Genomic DNA, 14580 nt, shown 5'->3' with positions numbered 1-14580 from the left:
TTACTTATGATCTTGCATTCAGGTTTTCTGCCGTTATGGTAAAAATCCCATATCACTAACTGCTGTGATGGATCACTGGGTTGTACTTACACATAATTACATATCCACATAAATAGTGTGTCACTCAGTTCACTGATTAATACTAACTTACTGTACTTGTGTTTTGTAAACTGTTCTGTATCACATGACCACAGTATATCTTATGTGAATATTGTATTGGAATATTACCAGGTTACGAGGTCCAGTTATGAAAATCTGATGTGTCCAAATTAAGTTTCTTCAGAGAATAGTAACTGGGTTATACTTAGGTTTGTACAAGGGGAGAACATATCACTTCCTGGGGCGGGATCGGGGGGGAATTGTTGGTCCACCATATTGGCAGATCAAGCGAATTAATCCCTTCTTTATTCTTAATCCCTTTCCTTATCATAAGATTATGAAAATCCAGATCCCTCCCTCCTCTCAGATATTAAATTGCACCCATAATATTACTCCTGGCTTAAAGAGAAAGAGGACAAAAAAAAACAGCCAGGGCCTTCAGCCCTTGTAGATCGTGGCTGAAGTGCTCTTTGTATAGAATTTCTTTCAGTATTTTCTAATTCCTGCAGTCTGTGAGTCTGGTCCACTGCTCTATGAATAATGTCAGGGGCAGCCAGGCTTTGGTATTCAGCAGTTGACAATCTGCTTAAACAGAAGCAAATTGGGAAAAAATAGCTTTCAACTACACTTTCATTCCTGTGTGTGAGGAGAGGTTCAAGCAGGGTTATTTTCTCAGCAGAGGGCATTTTGCTCTGACAACACATCAGCCTCTCTCACTTTTGCCACAATGTGTGTTCTGTGCATCAGACTCAAAGAGAAGCACTTCTAATGATTACAACGGCACACGGTGAAAATATTAATTTTTGGCACAAAAAATCCTTTTTTTAGTTTTTATTTATAATTAAATGTACTGTCGTTGTTCATCACACTCAGACTGATTCTGTCTTGTATTACACGTCATAAAAGGGCTGCAACTGGCAATTTCCTGCTTTTTTAAAAATTTTGTAACAAGCCAGTGCTCTGCTGTGATGGCCGAGTGGTTAAGGTGTTGGGCTTGAAATCCAATAGGGTTTCCCCGCGCAGGTTCAAACCCTGCTCGCAGTGCATGTGAAGCTTTTTTTCTTTACAGAATTTCCCGGAGGAACCTGCCCGAGGGATTAATAAAGTTTTATCTAATCTAATCTAAATACAAGGCCTCCAAAAAGGAGTAAAAGTTAAGTTAACATACATTTAATTCAAGCTGATATAAAACACAAATCCATCAGAAGGAAAGTAAATCAAATGCACTGAGTTTGTAGAAACAGGCTGGAAACACACAAGATAAGCTAACAAAGCTAACAGGCCTAAGAGGGTCTATAAATACCCCCACACACACAAAATAATGAAGGGAAGTGGACACAGCTGGAGGACATGAAGCACAGCTGAAATAAATAAAGACAAATGAGTACCAAACCAAAACAGGAAGTGAGGAACAATGACTGAAAAACATAAAGGCATGAGCTTTACACAGAGAGAACAAACAGATGGATACTCCATCACTTTGGCATATGTTGCTTAACGGTAACATGCACAGTGGCCTTGTTGTTGACTTTGAGTGTTGATTTCTGTATAACGTTCTTTTGAGGCCTTGTACACCACCATGTACTATAGTGTATGTGCCACAGAATTATAGCCTTTCTTCTAGTGAATTCCTACAGTGGACAGGTTGTACTGTCTAGTCTTAAATAGTTGTGTGATTGCTCTATAAACCAGCAGCTGGTGCTTTGACTCCAGTGTGGTTTTCAGTATTTGCTCATGTGTTCCTTCATTTGCCTTTTAACTGTCTGTAATTTGAAGATACATACTCTTCTGAGAATCTAAATATAAAATATATAGGGTAAACATTTTCAGTAGGCTAACTCAAAACCCAAGCATGTAAAAGTCGGAATGATAATCATTATCTTTCACTGGCAATGAAGTCAGGATTTCTCAGTAAAATGGATGTACCATTTAGTTGCTTCTTCAGTCAGTCGTTTGGCACCATAGTGACAAGAGGAACGCGCTGTATATCAAATCAAATGAGCACATCCTCTGTCACCTTTTGTCTCAGGTTAAATTAGACATTAATTAAGTGTTTGACTCTTTCAGAGGGCAAACAAGAGAAAGCTGCAGTACCTGGTGACATGGGGCAGCTCTGTGAAAATACTGCATCATTAGCACATTATTAGTGTTTCTAAATGTCACACAGCCACGAAGGGGACACTGAACTATAGGGAAAAAGCCTTCATGTACAAGCCAAACTCTTATTTTGTTCAGAGTCCATTGTGACCTCTCAGAAAGTCACACAGGAGATCATTATTAACCTTCTGCAAAAGGATGGCAGGCTGTGGAGTGTGCATTTTTCCCTGTTTGCATGTGTGCTCTCATATTTCTGATTTTGTGTTGCTCATGTGTATGCACAATGAGATAGGAAGCGAGTGAAGGGGAACACCCAGAAAGAGAGAGAGATGGAGAGACAGAAATAAAAAGAAATAGAGTACGCTCATAAATCAAGTCAAGGTCCAGCCAGTTGCTGGTGCCACCGCAATTTTTTTTTTTCCACTACCATGTTTCCCGACATTTGACGCTTCCATCTTCTCCCCTTTTAATCTCATCAACCTCAACAAGTGCAGGAGGAGGGGGCAGGGAGGGTTGCTGTCCGCTGTGTCAGATGAGGTCTGTCGATATCTCTCATCAAACAGGAGCTGATCAAAGGCCTGTCTGTGCCCATGCAGGCAGAAGGATTAAGCCACATCATGCACAACCTCCTTGACAAAAAAAAGCCTCTCCACACGAATAAAGAGATTAAGTCAAGAGTGAAATCTAATTCAAGGGGAATTGTTAAAATGAGGCCTCTACATTGTGCTCTATACCTGACAAGATCTGTGAGTGTGCAGCGTTTGTAAGCTTTGTTGCACATTAATAGTAGCAAGCTGGTGTTTTCTCAGTGAATGAACCAACTCACTACATACAGCTGGATAAGACTGATTTATTTTCAGCTGCTGGAGTGATTTAACAATATCGTCATGAGGCTTGTTACCGACTGCACTGCACCAGCTCTGATGTGTGGCTTTCAACTCTGTTTTTCTTTGTCCAATTTCACATGCAATATGAATATAGGTAAAAATAGCATGATAGTATTACAGTGTTACAAATATGAATTTGTTATTTGAAAATAGAATTTTCAAGATTATAACAAAAAAAAATTTCACTCTTATTCACAGATGTTTTTAAACAAATAACAAGAAACCACAGTAATACTGTAAAAAAAAGTGAGTGAGGAGAAAAGCGGGCAGATGAGCTCTTCACACCAACAGTAGATTATTTTTTTCTTGATAAGAGCCAGTGTATATTTAAGGTGCATCAGGACTTACCCATCCAATAAGGGCAGATAATTTGTCACCGAGGGCCATTCAAATTATTATCATTAGCAGTCCAATCTGCGGGTGGGATGTGCCTCTGATCTGATGGTTGGGCTTTGCTTCTTCTGATCCACTCCTTGTAAATCACTTATAGAAATGAAATGTTCCTGTACAATGTTAACCCGATGTTGTTCTACTGCCTTTCATGGTGTAACTGCAACATGTGAGTGTTTCAGTACCACACCAATATGCTAGACACCCCTCACTGATTAGATATCTCCAAATATAAAATCTATGTAACCGTTGAACTGAATTGTTGTTCATTCATATCGGCTCAGGCTATAGTTAGGAATCCAGTAAGGAAAGCAAATAAGCAAAGTAAGTAAATATTACTCTGGGCCAGGGGTGTCCAACTCCAGGCCTCAGGGGCTGGTGTCCTGCAGGTTTTAGATGTGTCCTTGATCCAACACAGCTGATTTAAATGGCTAGATTACCTCCTCAGTATGTCTTGAAGTTCACCAGAGGCCTGATGATGAACTGATCATTTGATTCAGGTGTGTTGACCCAGGGTGATATCTAAAACCTGGAGGACACTGGCCCTTGAGGCGTGGAGTTGGACACCCCTGCTCTGGGCTCTCTTATGCAGTTTTCTATTTCGGTTTTCATTGCATACATTCAAATTTACAGTGAAGGTGTACATTTCTGGAGAGAGAACCAAAATTATTAGAATTTCACTCTCTGTAGTTAGCGGTTGGCTGTGTTACACCAGTTAACCATTTGCATTTGACTAATCTAATTTAATTCTAACATCTGAAAGATAGCCAGCATCATGATTTTTCTCAGACAATGACCATGCCCATTATGGAGGGGCGATGGCTTTGAAGCTGTCTCTCAAAGCCAGTCTCTTTGATGTCCACAAAATCCAAAGCAAACTACTTTAAATAGGTTAATGGAGCGCCAATAGACCTCATTTGCCTTTACTGACTGATATGATACATGTTACCATCTTTACTTAACAGGTCAACATAAGCAGTGCAGCTTTATATTCTCCCTTCAACTCATTGCTGAAGGGAAACTATAACTATTTAACACTGGATACTGTTAAAAAGTAAGATTGTGTATTTTGATTGGCATTTAAAAAAAAGTCTTCAAAATGTAAAACTCTGTTGCTCTTTACTGCATCAGTAAACAGGCTAAGGTCATTTAATTCTTTGACAGACGGATCCAAGAGAAAAGAAAGGAAGATATTTTGTTAAAATTACTTTTCACTACATGACAAAGTTAAATAACTGACAAGACTTGAGGAGAATCAGATTTTCTTAAACTGCCCTTTCTCAGAAGTGCAGAGCAGGGGATGGTCCCCTTCAAAGGCGTCCTCGCTACTGGAAACGATCTGTCTGATTTTGGCACGGGCGGCGTCTAGGAGAGCGCGCAGGAGGCAGGACACAGGACAACCCATCACTCACTGTGAGTTCACACCTGCAGTATTCTCACATCAATGCAATCTGTTATCACACAAGCTTTGTGGTAGGGAGCTGGCAGATGATGATGTTTAATATTCAGTCCCACTGGGTCAGTATGCTGTTGCTAACAACTAGGAAACACAGTTAGCATACCCATAGTGCCCAAAACAAAACAAACAAACAAAAAAATGTTCATAAAAACCAAAACATCTCATCTTATTACAGCAGATAATGAAAAGTCAGGGTATAGTCACCAGTCATGGTTTTACTGTCTTTGTCATAGACTTATGAGTAAAAATGCACAATTATGGTGTAGTGTAGCTTACTGCCTCGTTGTATTCTGAACAGTGTTGGTCAAGTTACTTGAAAAAAGTAATCAGTAACTAATTACTGATTACTTCCCAAAAAAGTAATCCCGTTACTTTACTGATTACTTATTTTCAAAAGTAATTAATTACTTAGTTACTTAGTTACTTTTTAAAAACACAATTTACAACCTGAATAGGTGATAAATAGCTCTTTCAGCCCAATTCTACTTTTTCTGCATAATCCATCATACAAAATGTAATCAAATGGAAAAGTCTGTTTTTAAAACTTGTTTTATTAGTTTTAGTCTTTTAACTTTATGCATCAAGCAAACATTTAATTATATGCAACATTCTCTGACTGGAAGAAATTTGTTTAATACTTAAAACTATTTTCTGCACATTCCAGCACATAAAATATTTTTTTTTGTGTTTACACTCACTCTTTCAAATAGATGCAAGTAAAACACAGCAGAAAATAAATAAAGTCAGACTAGCGGTCCTTTTGCTCTAGTTTCACCTGTAAAGCAGGAGTGGCGTAGGCGGAGGTTTTCCCTGGTGCAGGTGTGCCGCTGCGGTCAGTGGAAGAATCCGCAAGTTTCTCTGTGAATTTCCCATTACGTCGTAGCGCACTCGGTGCTTGCTTGGAAGTTTAGGGGTTTTTTTTGCTGTAAAAGAAAAGTTTTCTTCCCACGCACAATGCTAATGGACGCTAATGTTTTTGTCACTTTTTACGGAATCAAACTTAAAGTAAGGTCAGTACTGCCACGCTTTAAACGCTGCACGCTCATACTCTCTCCGCACTCGATATATGATCCACTGTTGATCTGCAGACAGCTGTTGTCACGAACATCGCACTCGCTTACATCACTGTCATGAGACATTCTCGCAAAAAAATCACGGTTTTAGTAACGCAGTAATGCAGCGTTCCTACGGGAAAGTAACGGTAATCTAATTACCGTTTTTGCAATAGTAATCCCTTACTTTACTCAAAAAAAGTAATCGGATTACAGTAACGCGTTACTGCCCATCTCTGATTCTGAAGCTATTGGATCTTCACACACAACTGAAGGATTTGCAAGTTTGTGATCTTTGACTTTGGTTATGGTAAATGGACTGGTTCTTATATAGTGCTTTTATACTCTTCTGAGCACTCAAAGCGCTTTACACAACTTGTGCACATTGTTCTAAGTAGCATTCACACACATTCATACTCCGATGAATGCATCGGTTAATATCTTGCCCAAGGATATTTGGCATGCAGACTAGGGGAAGCCAGGAATCGAACCACCAACCTTCCGATCAGTAGATGACCTGCTCTACCGCCTGAGCTACAGCCAACCTGTTAATCACCAATCAGTGTACATAACACTTCTGGGGCTAATATTACTCCTGGCTTAAAGAGAAAAAAAGGGGAAAAAAACTGAAGTGCTCATTGTCACCATAAAGACATTGGAGCAAGTGATGGCAAAATTGCAGATGTGTAATCGAACAACAGCACAGAACTATTCTTCTCAAAATGCTGCTGTGGATAAATTGCCATGGATAGATTGTCAAGGCTGCAATTTATCCAACATTTTGTGCTGAAATGTATTCAGGTTCTCCTTAAGTATCTTTTACAGCAGCACTTTACTTTTTTTCTGATTTTATCTTTTTTCACTCAACTTTCTATTTTGGCCTTGCCGTGCAATTACAGCACCCATTAATGTCTCCATTCTCTCCTGTGCTCTTGGAAAAACGCCCCAGATCAGTGTCAAATGGGGAGGACTAAAATAACCTCTGTAACATGCGTGTAATATACCAGCATTGAAAGATGATTCAATATTTATTTACTAATGTTGGAAAGCAAATGGCTTTTAGACAAACAATGTTTCGAATGTGTTCTTTGGTTACCTGCAGGCCAAGCTTACTTGCACTGTAACTACACTTTATATGATACCGGTAATAGATATTCAGATAGTCATACAGAATTTTTTGGCACGCAGGTCAAATATTTTATCAATGTGGATACAATTCTCCACCATTAATTGTACAAAGACAAAGTATGTCAAACATAGCCACGAGCTTGATTTTGAACCACCTTTACATCTTTATTCTGTGCTAGTACAAAATATTGTGTGGCAGTGCTTTCACTCTCAATATCATGCTTTATTTTGTGACCTTCAAAGGTGTTTTGGCATAAAGAATGTGTACATGAAGGCGTGTTTACTGGAGATGACAGAACATGCTGAGCTGTTTGCACAGTATTGCCATGGAAGTGATCATGCTGTTGTGATGTGTGGGCGCCGAAACACCGGCGGGCAGTTGCCAAAGGAACTGAGTCTGTGATAGTGATGCATCACACCAATACTAGACATGGGATATAAAAAGGACTCTGCACTGCTGGCAATACATCAAACTTGCACCACTAGACACAACCTGGGGTTTTGATCCATTCAGACCACAGTACAGACTTGGCTCTCAGCTGAATGGATTTTGCAAATGCTGTCACATAAGGCTATGATAATGGTCTTTCATGTCAGCCCAAGGGAGAATAGTGTGAAAATCAAATCCTAAAGGGGAGACATACTAACTAACATGAAAAATGGAAACAACACACTGTTATTTCCTTTTTACAGTACAGAGTATGATAAAATCTGATTACTCAATAGACTGTCCATGGAATACCTACATGAATACCAAACAAGCTTGCCTGATTTAAGGCTGGAAGGATAAAAACATCACAAATCAGCTGTAATGACCTCAGAAGCTACAGGATTAGAAATTACAGCCATATCAATTAAGATACATAGAGCACAACCTCACCTACTTACATACAGTCATATGTGAAAGTTTGGGAACCCCTGAGCAAATGACATGACAGGAGAAGCACATTCAACTAGTTTATAAATGCTTTAGATAAGACCATCAACTAAGATCCAGAAATATAATGTTCAGCCTGTCAGAAAGCTTCTTCTGCATGTAAAAGACTCATCATGTCAGCCCAACCTTTCAGAGGGTGGCTGACACTAATGAGCAGTCATTCATCACTGTAAGAAAGCCAGCAGGATGATTATTCCTGCAAGTTGGTTTGCTGCTGGTGGATGACCGCTCATCAGCATGAGCTATGGATGAATCTCAGGTGTTACGGGCTGAATTCTGTTCTTATTGGCTCTATTTAAATCACGAGGTCCAGCAATTTGGTCTTTAACTTCAGGGAAGTTATTTGGGTTTTTTTAATCATTTAAAGTATCCTTCTAAGATAAGATAATATGTGCCTTTTATTTAGACCTCAGTATAGCACTTGTTATTGTTGACCGCAATATTTCACTACAGAGATTAGAACATACATGTAGGTAATAAAGAAACTGTGCTTTGAATCACATCTCTCTAACAGACTTTAATTTGTTCATGAAAACAGAACTACAGTTCTAAGCCAGGTGACACAAATCTACTACTTAAACTACAGGCGTGTCTTAAAGACACAAAGGCCTGGATGACCTCTAATTTCAGGCTTCTAAATGTAGACGAATTGAGGTAATTGTTCCTGGCCTTAAACATTTTAGAAATATGGTGTCATGGTACTTCAAGTTAAGGGTTTGTGAAGACGGTTTGTTCAGTTTGACTACCACAGGTTTGTAGAGCTTGTAAGAGTAGAATGGGAAGCAGAGCCTTCAGTCCCATCTTCTGTGGAACCAGCTCCCAGTTTGGCTTTTGGAAACAGAAACCCTCTCTACTTTTAAGATTAGGCTTACAACTTCCCCAGTCAGGGATGGATCAGGTGACCCTGAAACAATGCTTAGTTCAGTTCAGCCCTAGACTGGTGGGAGCTTCCCATGATACACACTCAGTGCTTTTTCTTCGGTCATAAACTCTTTAAACTGTGTCTTTTGTCCAGTTTCTCTCTGCTCTCTTCTCTTTCCCCTTCAGAGCTTGGTTCAGAGGTTTCTTCCTGTTCCTGTTTTTCTTCACACTTTTACCAAGTGCTTGATCATAAGGGTTCATCTAATTGTTGATGTTTTCTCTTTATTATTATAGGGGTCTTTGTTCTAGCACCTTGAGGCAACAGTTGTTGTAATGATAACTCTGACATCATTGGCCATTTCCACGTCAAGCTATTCTTCAGTTTCCAAACTCAGTGTGTGTGGCTGCTCTCCCAGGTGTTACAATAACATTTAACACCTATTCATTCATGAAAAAGAGGATTTATGAAGTTAGCTTTCTAGTTTCCATGTAGAGATGATACACCATGTTCTGACTGAGGGAATTCTAAAAAGCTGAAACAGTTCTACTATCACTTTGGGCATAAATAAAGACAGAAAACAGCATCAGTGTTTGTAACGTTAGTGAAGTTGGGCTAGATGGCATATAATGGTGTGGTACCTGGTGGCTAGCTACAGAGCTATGGCTAGGATAATACAAAACACTGGCACAGCAGGATGGAGGATGAGTATTACATTTTTTCCTCAAAAAAATCTTAGTTAACCTCAGAGTGGTTTATTTCTGATGCGTCCTAAAGCTTAACAATGTCCTGCACATTAACAATGCTAATAAAAAGCTACAAAGGCTGATAATAACCCCAGAGTATTTTGAGAGCTGTTTACATTAAATAAAACCCAATACAACACTTAAAAAAGTCCACAGCCTTAATTAACACAGTAGGCGCTTGGATCCCGAGGCAGGGTTAATATGTAATCACCTACCAAGGACTGAACTGAACTGAATTACAAAAGGGTGTTAAGATTTTTATTGTTTCTGTAAACAAAATTATTTATATCTATATAGCTTGTCCCAAACAGGAAGTGGCCAAAATTGTAGTTCCAATCACTGCTTGCATATGACATGGCTTTTTGAGTATTTTTTAAAGAATTATATGGTCAGTATTATGGCAGAACATCCCAGAAGTTTTTGCTTAAGTTTTGTGGAGTTATAGTCTAGTTTACTGTTAGTTTCTTAGCATTAATTAGCTGATATGTATAGCTCTACATTGCGGCTATACAGTTTATGAACAATCAGGCTTGTTAACCAACTTAGCCATTTAATAAATTAGCGCTCCACCCAGGTGATTAATGACTTCAAAAAAGCAACATGGTGGCAACCAAATTTTTGATATTGCACTTTCTATCTCCATCTTTGCTATTGTGAGTTCGGGATTCTTTATTTGCCATTTCTGTTCTTCATCCAGATAATGTCTCTGTTTCCTCCTACATATAGAGTGTCTGTTATAACCTATTTATTACCACAGGTAATCAGTATTATTATGTGAAAATGCTGAAAGACAGATCAGGGGTTGATCATACAAAACAACTTTGATTCTGAAAAGGGGGAAACTAAAAGGAGATTGCTTGCTATTTCATATTAGGGTTGTGAAAACTGGGCAAATATAATGTTCCAGTATTCATTCAAAAAGACCCAGGCAGAATCCAACCATTGGAAATTGGAATATAAACTAATATTTCCTCTATGTTTGCCTTTAGTTGCTGAGCTGATACTTGATGACATGTTCTTCAGTTATGGTCGACTAAATCGTAAACTTCTCTTTCTTTCTCCTTGCACTGCCAGCAGTATATATAAAGTCTGAAGCAGAGAGCGCTGCACCTAGTCCTATGTCAAACAGCTGTTCTGACTTTGACACAAGTGGGTGCTTTGAGACTTCTAGCAGGTGATGCTCCATTAACCCCTCTAGCAGCTTTTCTCTAGTGTCTAACAACTTCTTGTGCATTCTGTCCCACTTGGTAGACAACAGACATGCTTTTCTTCTCTAGAATTAATGATTAATTTCTGCACTTGGTAACAATTTTATTATATGTTTCATTTTATAATCAGTATTAGTAACATTGGTTGACAGACCCATTTTAAATGGAATTGTAAAGTTTACCTGGGCCCTGATATATAAAACTGAATCATAAGATCATCGCAAATGATTCTAAAATGGTCTGATGATAATGGCTCATTCATAAAGGATGCTGATCTTTCATTAGCAGAATGCAGGTATCCTATTTGTTACACAAAGCTCAAATCAAATCGGCTTAAACTGATTACACCTGTCTTGTGACTTTCCTTCATGTCACACAAATGCAGATTTACTGAGCAATAGTCATGGACCAAACATTTTTTTCAGTCAGTTAAGTGGGGGCTTGACAAGCCAAGCCAGAGAGGAAGCTCAGGAGTGTGTCACTACTCCAGTAAACAGAGCAGCTGCTCTGCAATTATCTATTTGTTCTTTTTAAGTACCAACCAGTTACAACACACACGTGTCATTATCACAGTATATGAAGGTTCACAGTACATGAATGTAAGTGAAAGGTTTTCATCAGCATTCCCACGCACTTCTATTCAAACATCAGAAAACGAAGCAGATGGTTAGCATTCACGACAGAACCGATCTTTCAATGACAGCCTGTTTAGAAATGTGCATCCTCAGACTGACATATTCTATGTGCATGCACACAAACATTCAATTGTGATTCTACTGCCTCTGAGCACCCACCTAGACAGGAAAGCATTTCTCATCAAAGTCACTCCTCGCTACACTTCTTTAAAGGTAACCTATTGGGATCCTGGGAGAAAGTAACGGCAGGGCTCTCAAATGAAAGTTTGTGTTGCTGCCTGGCTGTAAAAACCAAACATCTGGACAGTGGCTTTCTCACTGTTTTATTGAAATTCCATTTTGTTTTAAGGTCTTTGTCCTGAATAAACAAAAAGGGACTTAGATGGAATGAGAATTTAAGATAAATGGTGGGAGCTATTCACTGTGCCTCAGGGAGTTTTTTCAATAGCAAACCTGGTGAAATAAATGCAGTTTTTACCACCTTATTTGAAGAACAAACCGTTCCCTGATGAGCCCATTAAAACATGTGTTTTCTCATGTAAAGCTGATCCTAAAGGCTTATTGTTGTCAATAACTTTTTGTTCTGTTGTTCCTGTTGCCTTCCTTTTGAAGTTCAGAAGCTGCTGAGAAATGGGAACAATTTCTTCAAATAGTTCCTGTAATAAAACCACTGTGTGGAGGAAGTGCTTTTTTTTCTTTCATCAATCTGCTTTCTGATCTTTTTGCATCTGGGCCAGTGAATCCAATCAGAATACAAGCCTTAAGCCCCTTGATTCCACCATCTAAAGTTGATGGTCTCCCACCTTGTAAGCTGCCTATCAGATAATAAGCAGGACTTGAATACCAGCCGGTATGCTGCAATGAGGGTGGTCCTGGTGTTTTCACCTGACGTCCAACGTGTCTTTGCTGGCCCTGTCTCACTGTTCTCCCCGGGGAAATCTCCCAAGAACAGCTGTCCTTATCAATGTGCCGGCTTCCCGCTCACTGCCTGCCTGGGCCGCATTCTCCATGACAGCAGCACCGAGGTAGCGGTAATCTGCCAAGACTTCAACAAAATTAAACCGCCAACCAGGCCACCAGGGGAGAGGCAATAGGGAAAGATTTCCTGCTCACTGTGATATGGCAACATAGGCCAAAGACATTAATACGGCATTGCATCTGCAAGAAATAAGCATTGCTAAGCATACAAATCTGGAGCTCCTAGTGCTTCTGTTATTGCTTTCCTCTGAAAGGGTAGTTCACGAAAAATGTGATTTAAGAAAAAACAATATTTTTCACACATCTGTTATTTGTCCCCCCACATGATTTGGCTGGCTTTGTCAGATGTCACGTCCATAATAGATGCAGTTTTGTTTTGTTGTGCTTAAACTGACAAAACTCACAAAAACTTGTGACTTCATGCACTCAGATCATCAACAGGACTGACAGTTACCAAAGGCAAATCTTGAGCATAGCTACAATATAAAATAATAACTTAAGAATCAATAAAGCTATTTTAATCCCTTCACTTTTTTATTGGCCATGAATTTACTAGGCACAATATTTAACATCCATCATATCAAAGATTCCTCTGGTGTGTTGAAACTTCCACAACTTTGAACGTACACCACCTTGAGAGCATTATTCTTATTTTCCTAATATTGTCGCTTGAAAACATGATGCTTACATTTCTTTTTCTGTTTGATTATGCTTCAATTTGCTATTTCTCTACCTCTTGTCAAGTTAAATTGTCTGGAGAAAGTACAGGAGAAGCTGTTGTCAGCAGATGAAGGACATTTGAGAAAAGAAATTCAGATTATGATTTCTGAATTGCTATATGAATCATATTGAGTCACATGACTTCATGTTATCGTTGCAGTCTCTGTCAGTTTTTCTGATTTTTGTTTATCAAGCTTGTAACATGACTTTTAATAAAGTAGATTGTATTTCCACGTGGTACATCAAAACAATATTTACTGGAGACGTGAAACATTTAAGACAAATATTCTTCTATTATTGGGAATTTTACAAGAATACCTACCAAACAGTGGTTTAATAACATTCACACGACTATAAAAGTTCCTGAAAGCAGAAAATTGGCAACCAGCAGGGTACTAATTTGCCATCACACACAGTATAGCACCGGTCTTTGATATCTTTTATCACTTCATTGCAATAGCTGATAAATTTGCTGGCAAGAATTGCTTCACCTAATCAGGAAACTGGCAAAGCAATTAGCCCACCAATATTGAGAGGTGATTAAGGAGATTTTTCTGTCCATTGTCACTTCATATTTTTAAGAATAAAAGTAATCACGAGAAGCAGGATTATGGATCGACTCCACCATAACAGTGTGGAGAAATTTCTCAACTCGTGGATACGAAACACATAGTGTTTCCGGACAGCGACGATACCGTCTGATAATACTTGCCTGCAACATGATGGATCTTTCTAAAACATTCTCTTGGACTCTTACCCTGTTAAACCCCCACAAAATGGCGTAAAGCGTGTTGTGGTTCAGGGTAAAATACACTCAGTTATTGCATATAAAACCAACTTCTCTTCCTCCATATTTGAGGTGTCATGAGAAAACAGCACCGCTCATTGAGGGCTAAAACAAGGAAAGAGAAGAGAGGCACGAGGATTAGATAAAGTCTGGCACATACTGAGATGATAATAAGCAAGGCTGGAAAGTGAGGGGAGAGAGCGAGAATGGAGAGAGAAAAAGAGAGAGACAAAAACAGATGAAAACAGAGAGGGGGCGGTTATAAAATGATTAAGGGACATGCTATATAGAATTTCCTGATTTGAAAAACACAAACAGGTCTGTCAGATGGCTCTGCCTCACCATCTGTTCTCTCCTGCCAAAATGTACAAGCGATGCTTCACCTTTTTGAACATAAATAGATTTCTGATCCAGAAATATTATTGGCCTTAGAAAGTTTGGTGGTAGCTGCACATGTGGAAACAAACATGTCCGGGCACATCAAGTAAAATCAATTGTGTGAAAAAAAAATATGTATTTGAACAATATTTTTCTGTGTAACCCTTTTTGATGTGATGTAGTTAGGAAACATTGTTGCAGTGTTTATGTTCTTAAAATG

General features: G+C 38.9%; 1 non-coding gene across 1 annotated transcript; it reads left to right on the top strand.

Moving 5' to 3' along the window:
- Nucleotides 1-1061: 1061 nt before the first annotated feature.
- trnas-uga (transfer RNA serine (anticodon UGA)) lies at nt 1062-1143 on the top strand. The gene has a single exon. It is a non-coding gene; the product is annotated as a tRNA-Ser (tRNA).
- Nucleotides 1144-14580: the final 13437 nt, after the last annotated feature.

The sequence above is a fragment of the Astatotilapia calliptera genome, chromosome 9, assembly GCF_900246225.1.
Source record: "Astatotilapia calliptera chromosome 9, fAstCal1.2, whole genome shotgun sequence".
NCBI classification, from domain to species: Eukaryota; Metazoa; Chordata; class Actinopteri; order Cichliformes; family Cichlidae; genus Astatotilapia; species Astatotilapia calliptera.
The sequence above is the reverse complement of the archived record's forward strand: the minus strand, read 5'-3'. Positions and strand labels throughout refer to the sequence as shown.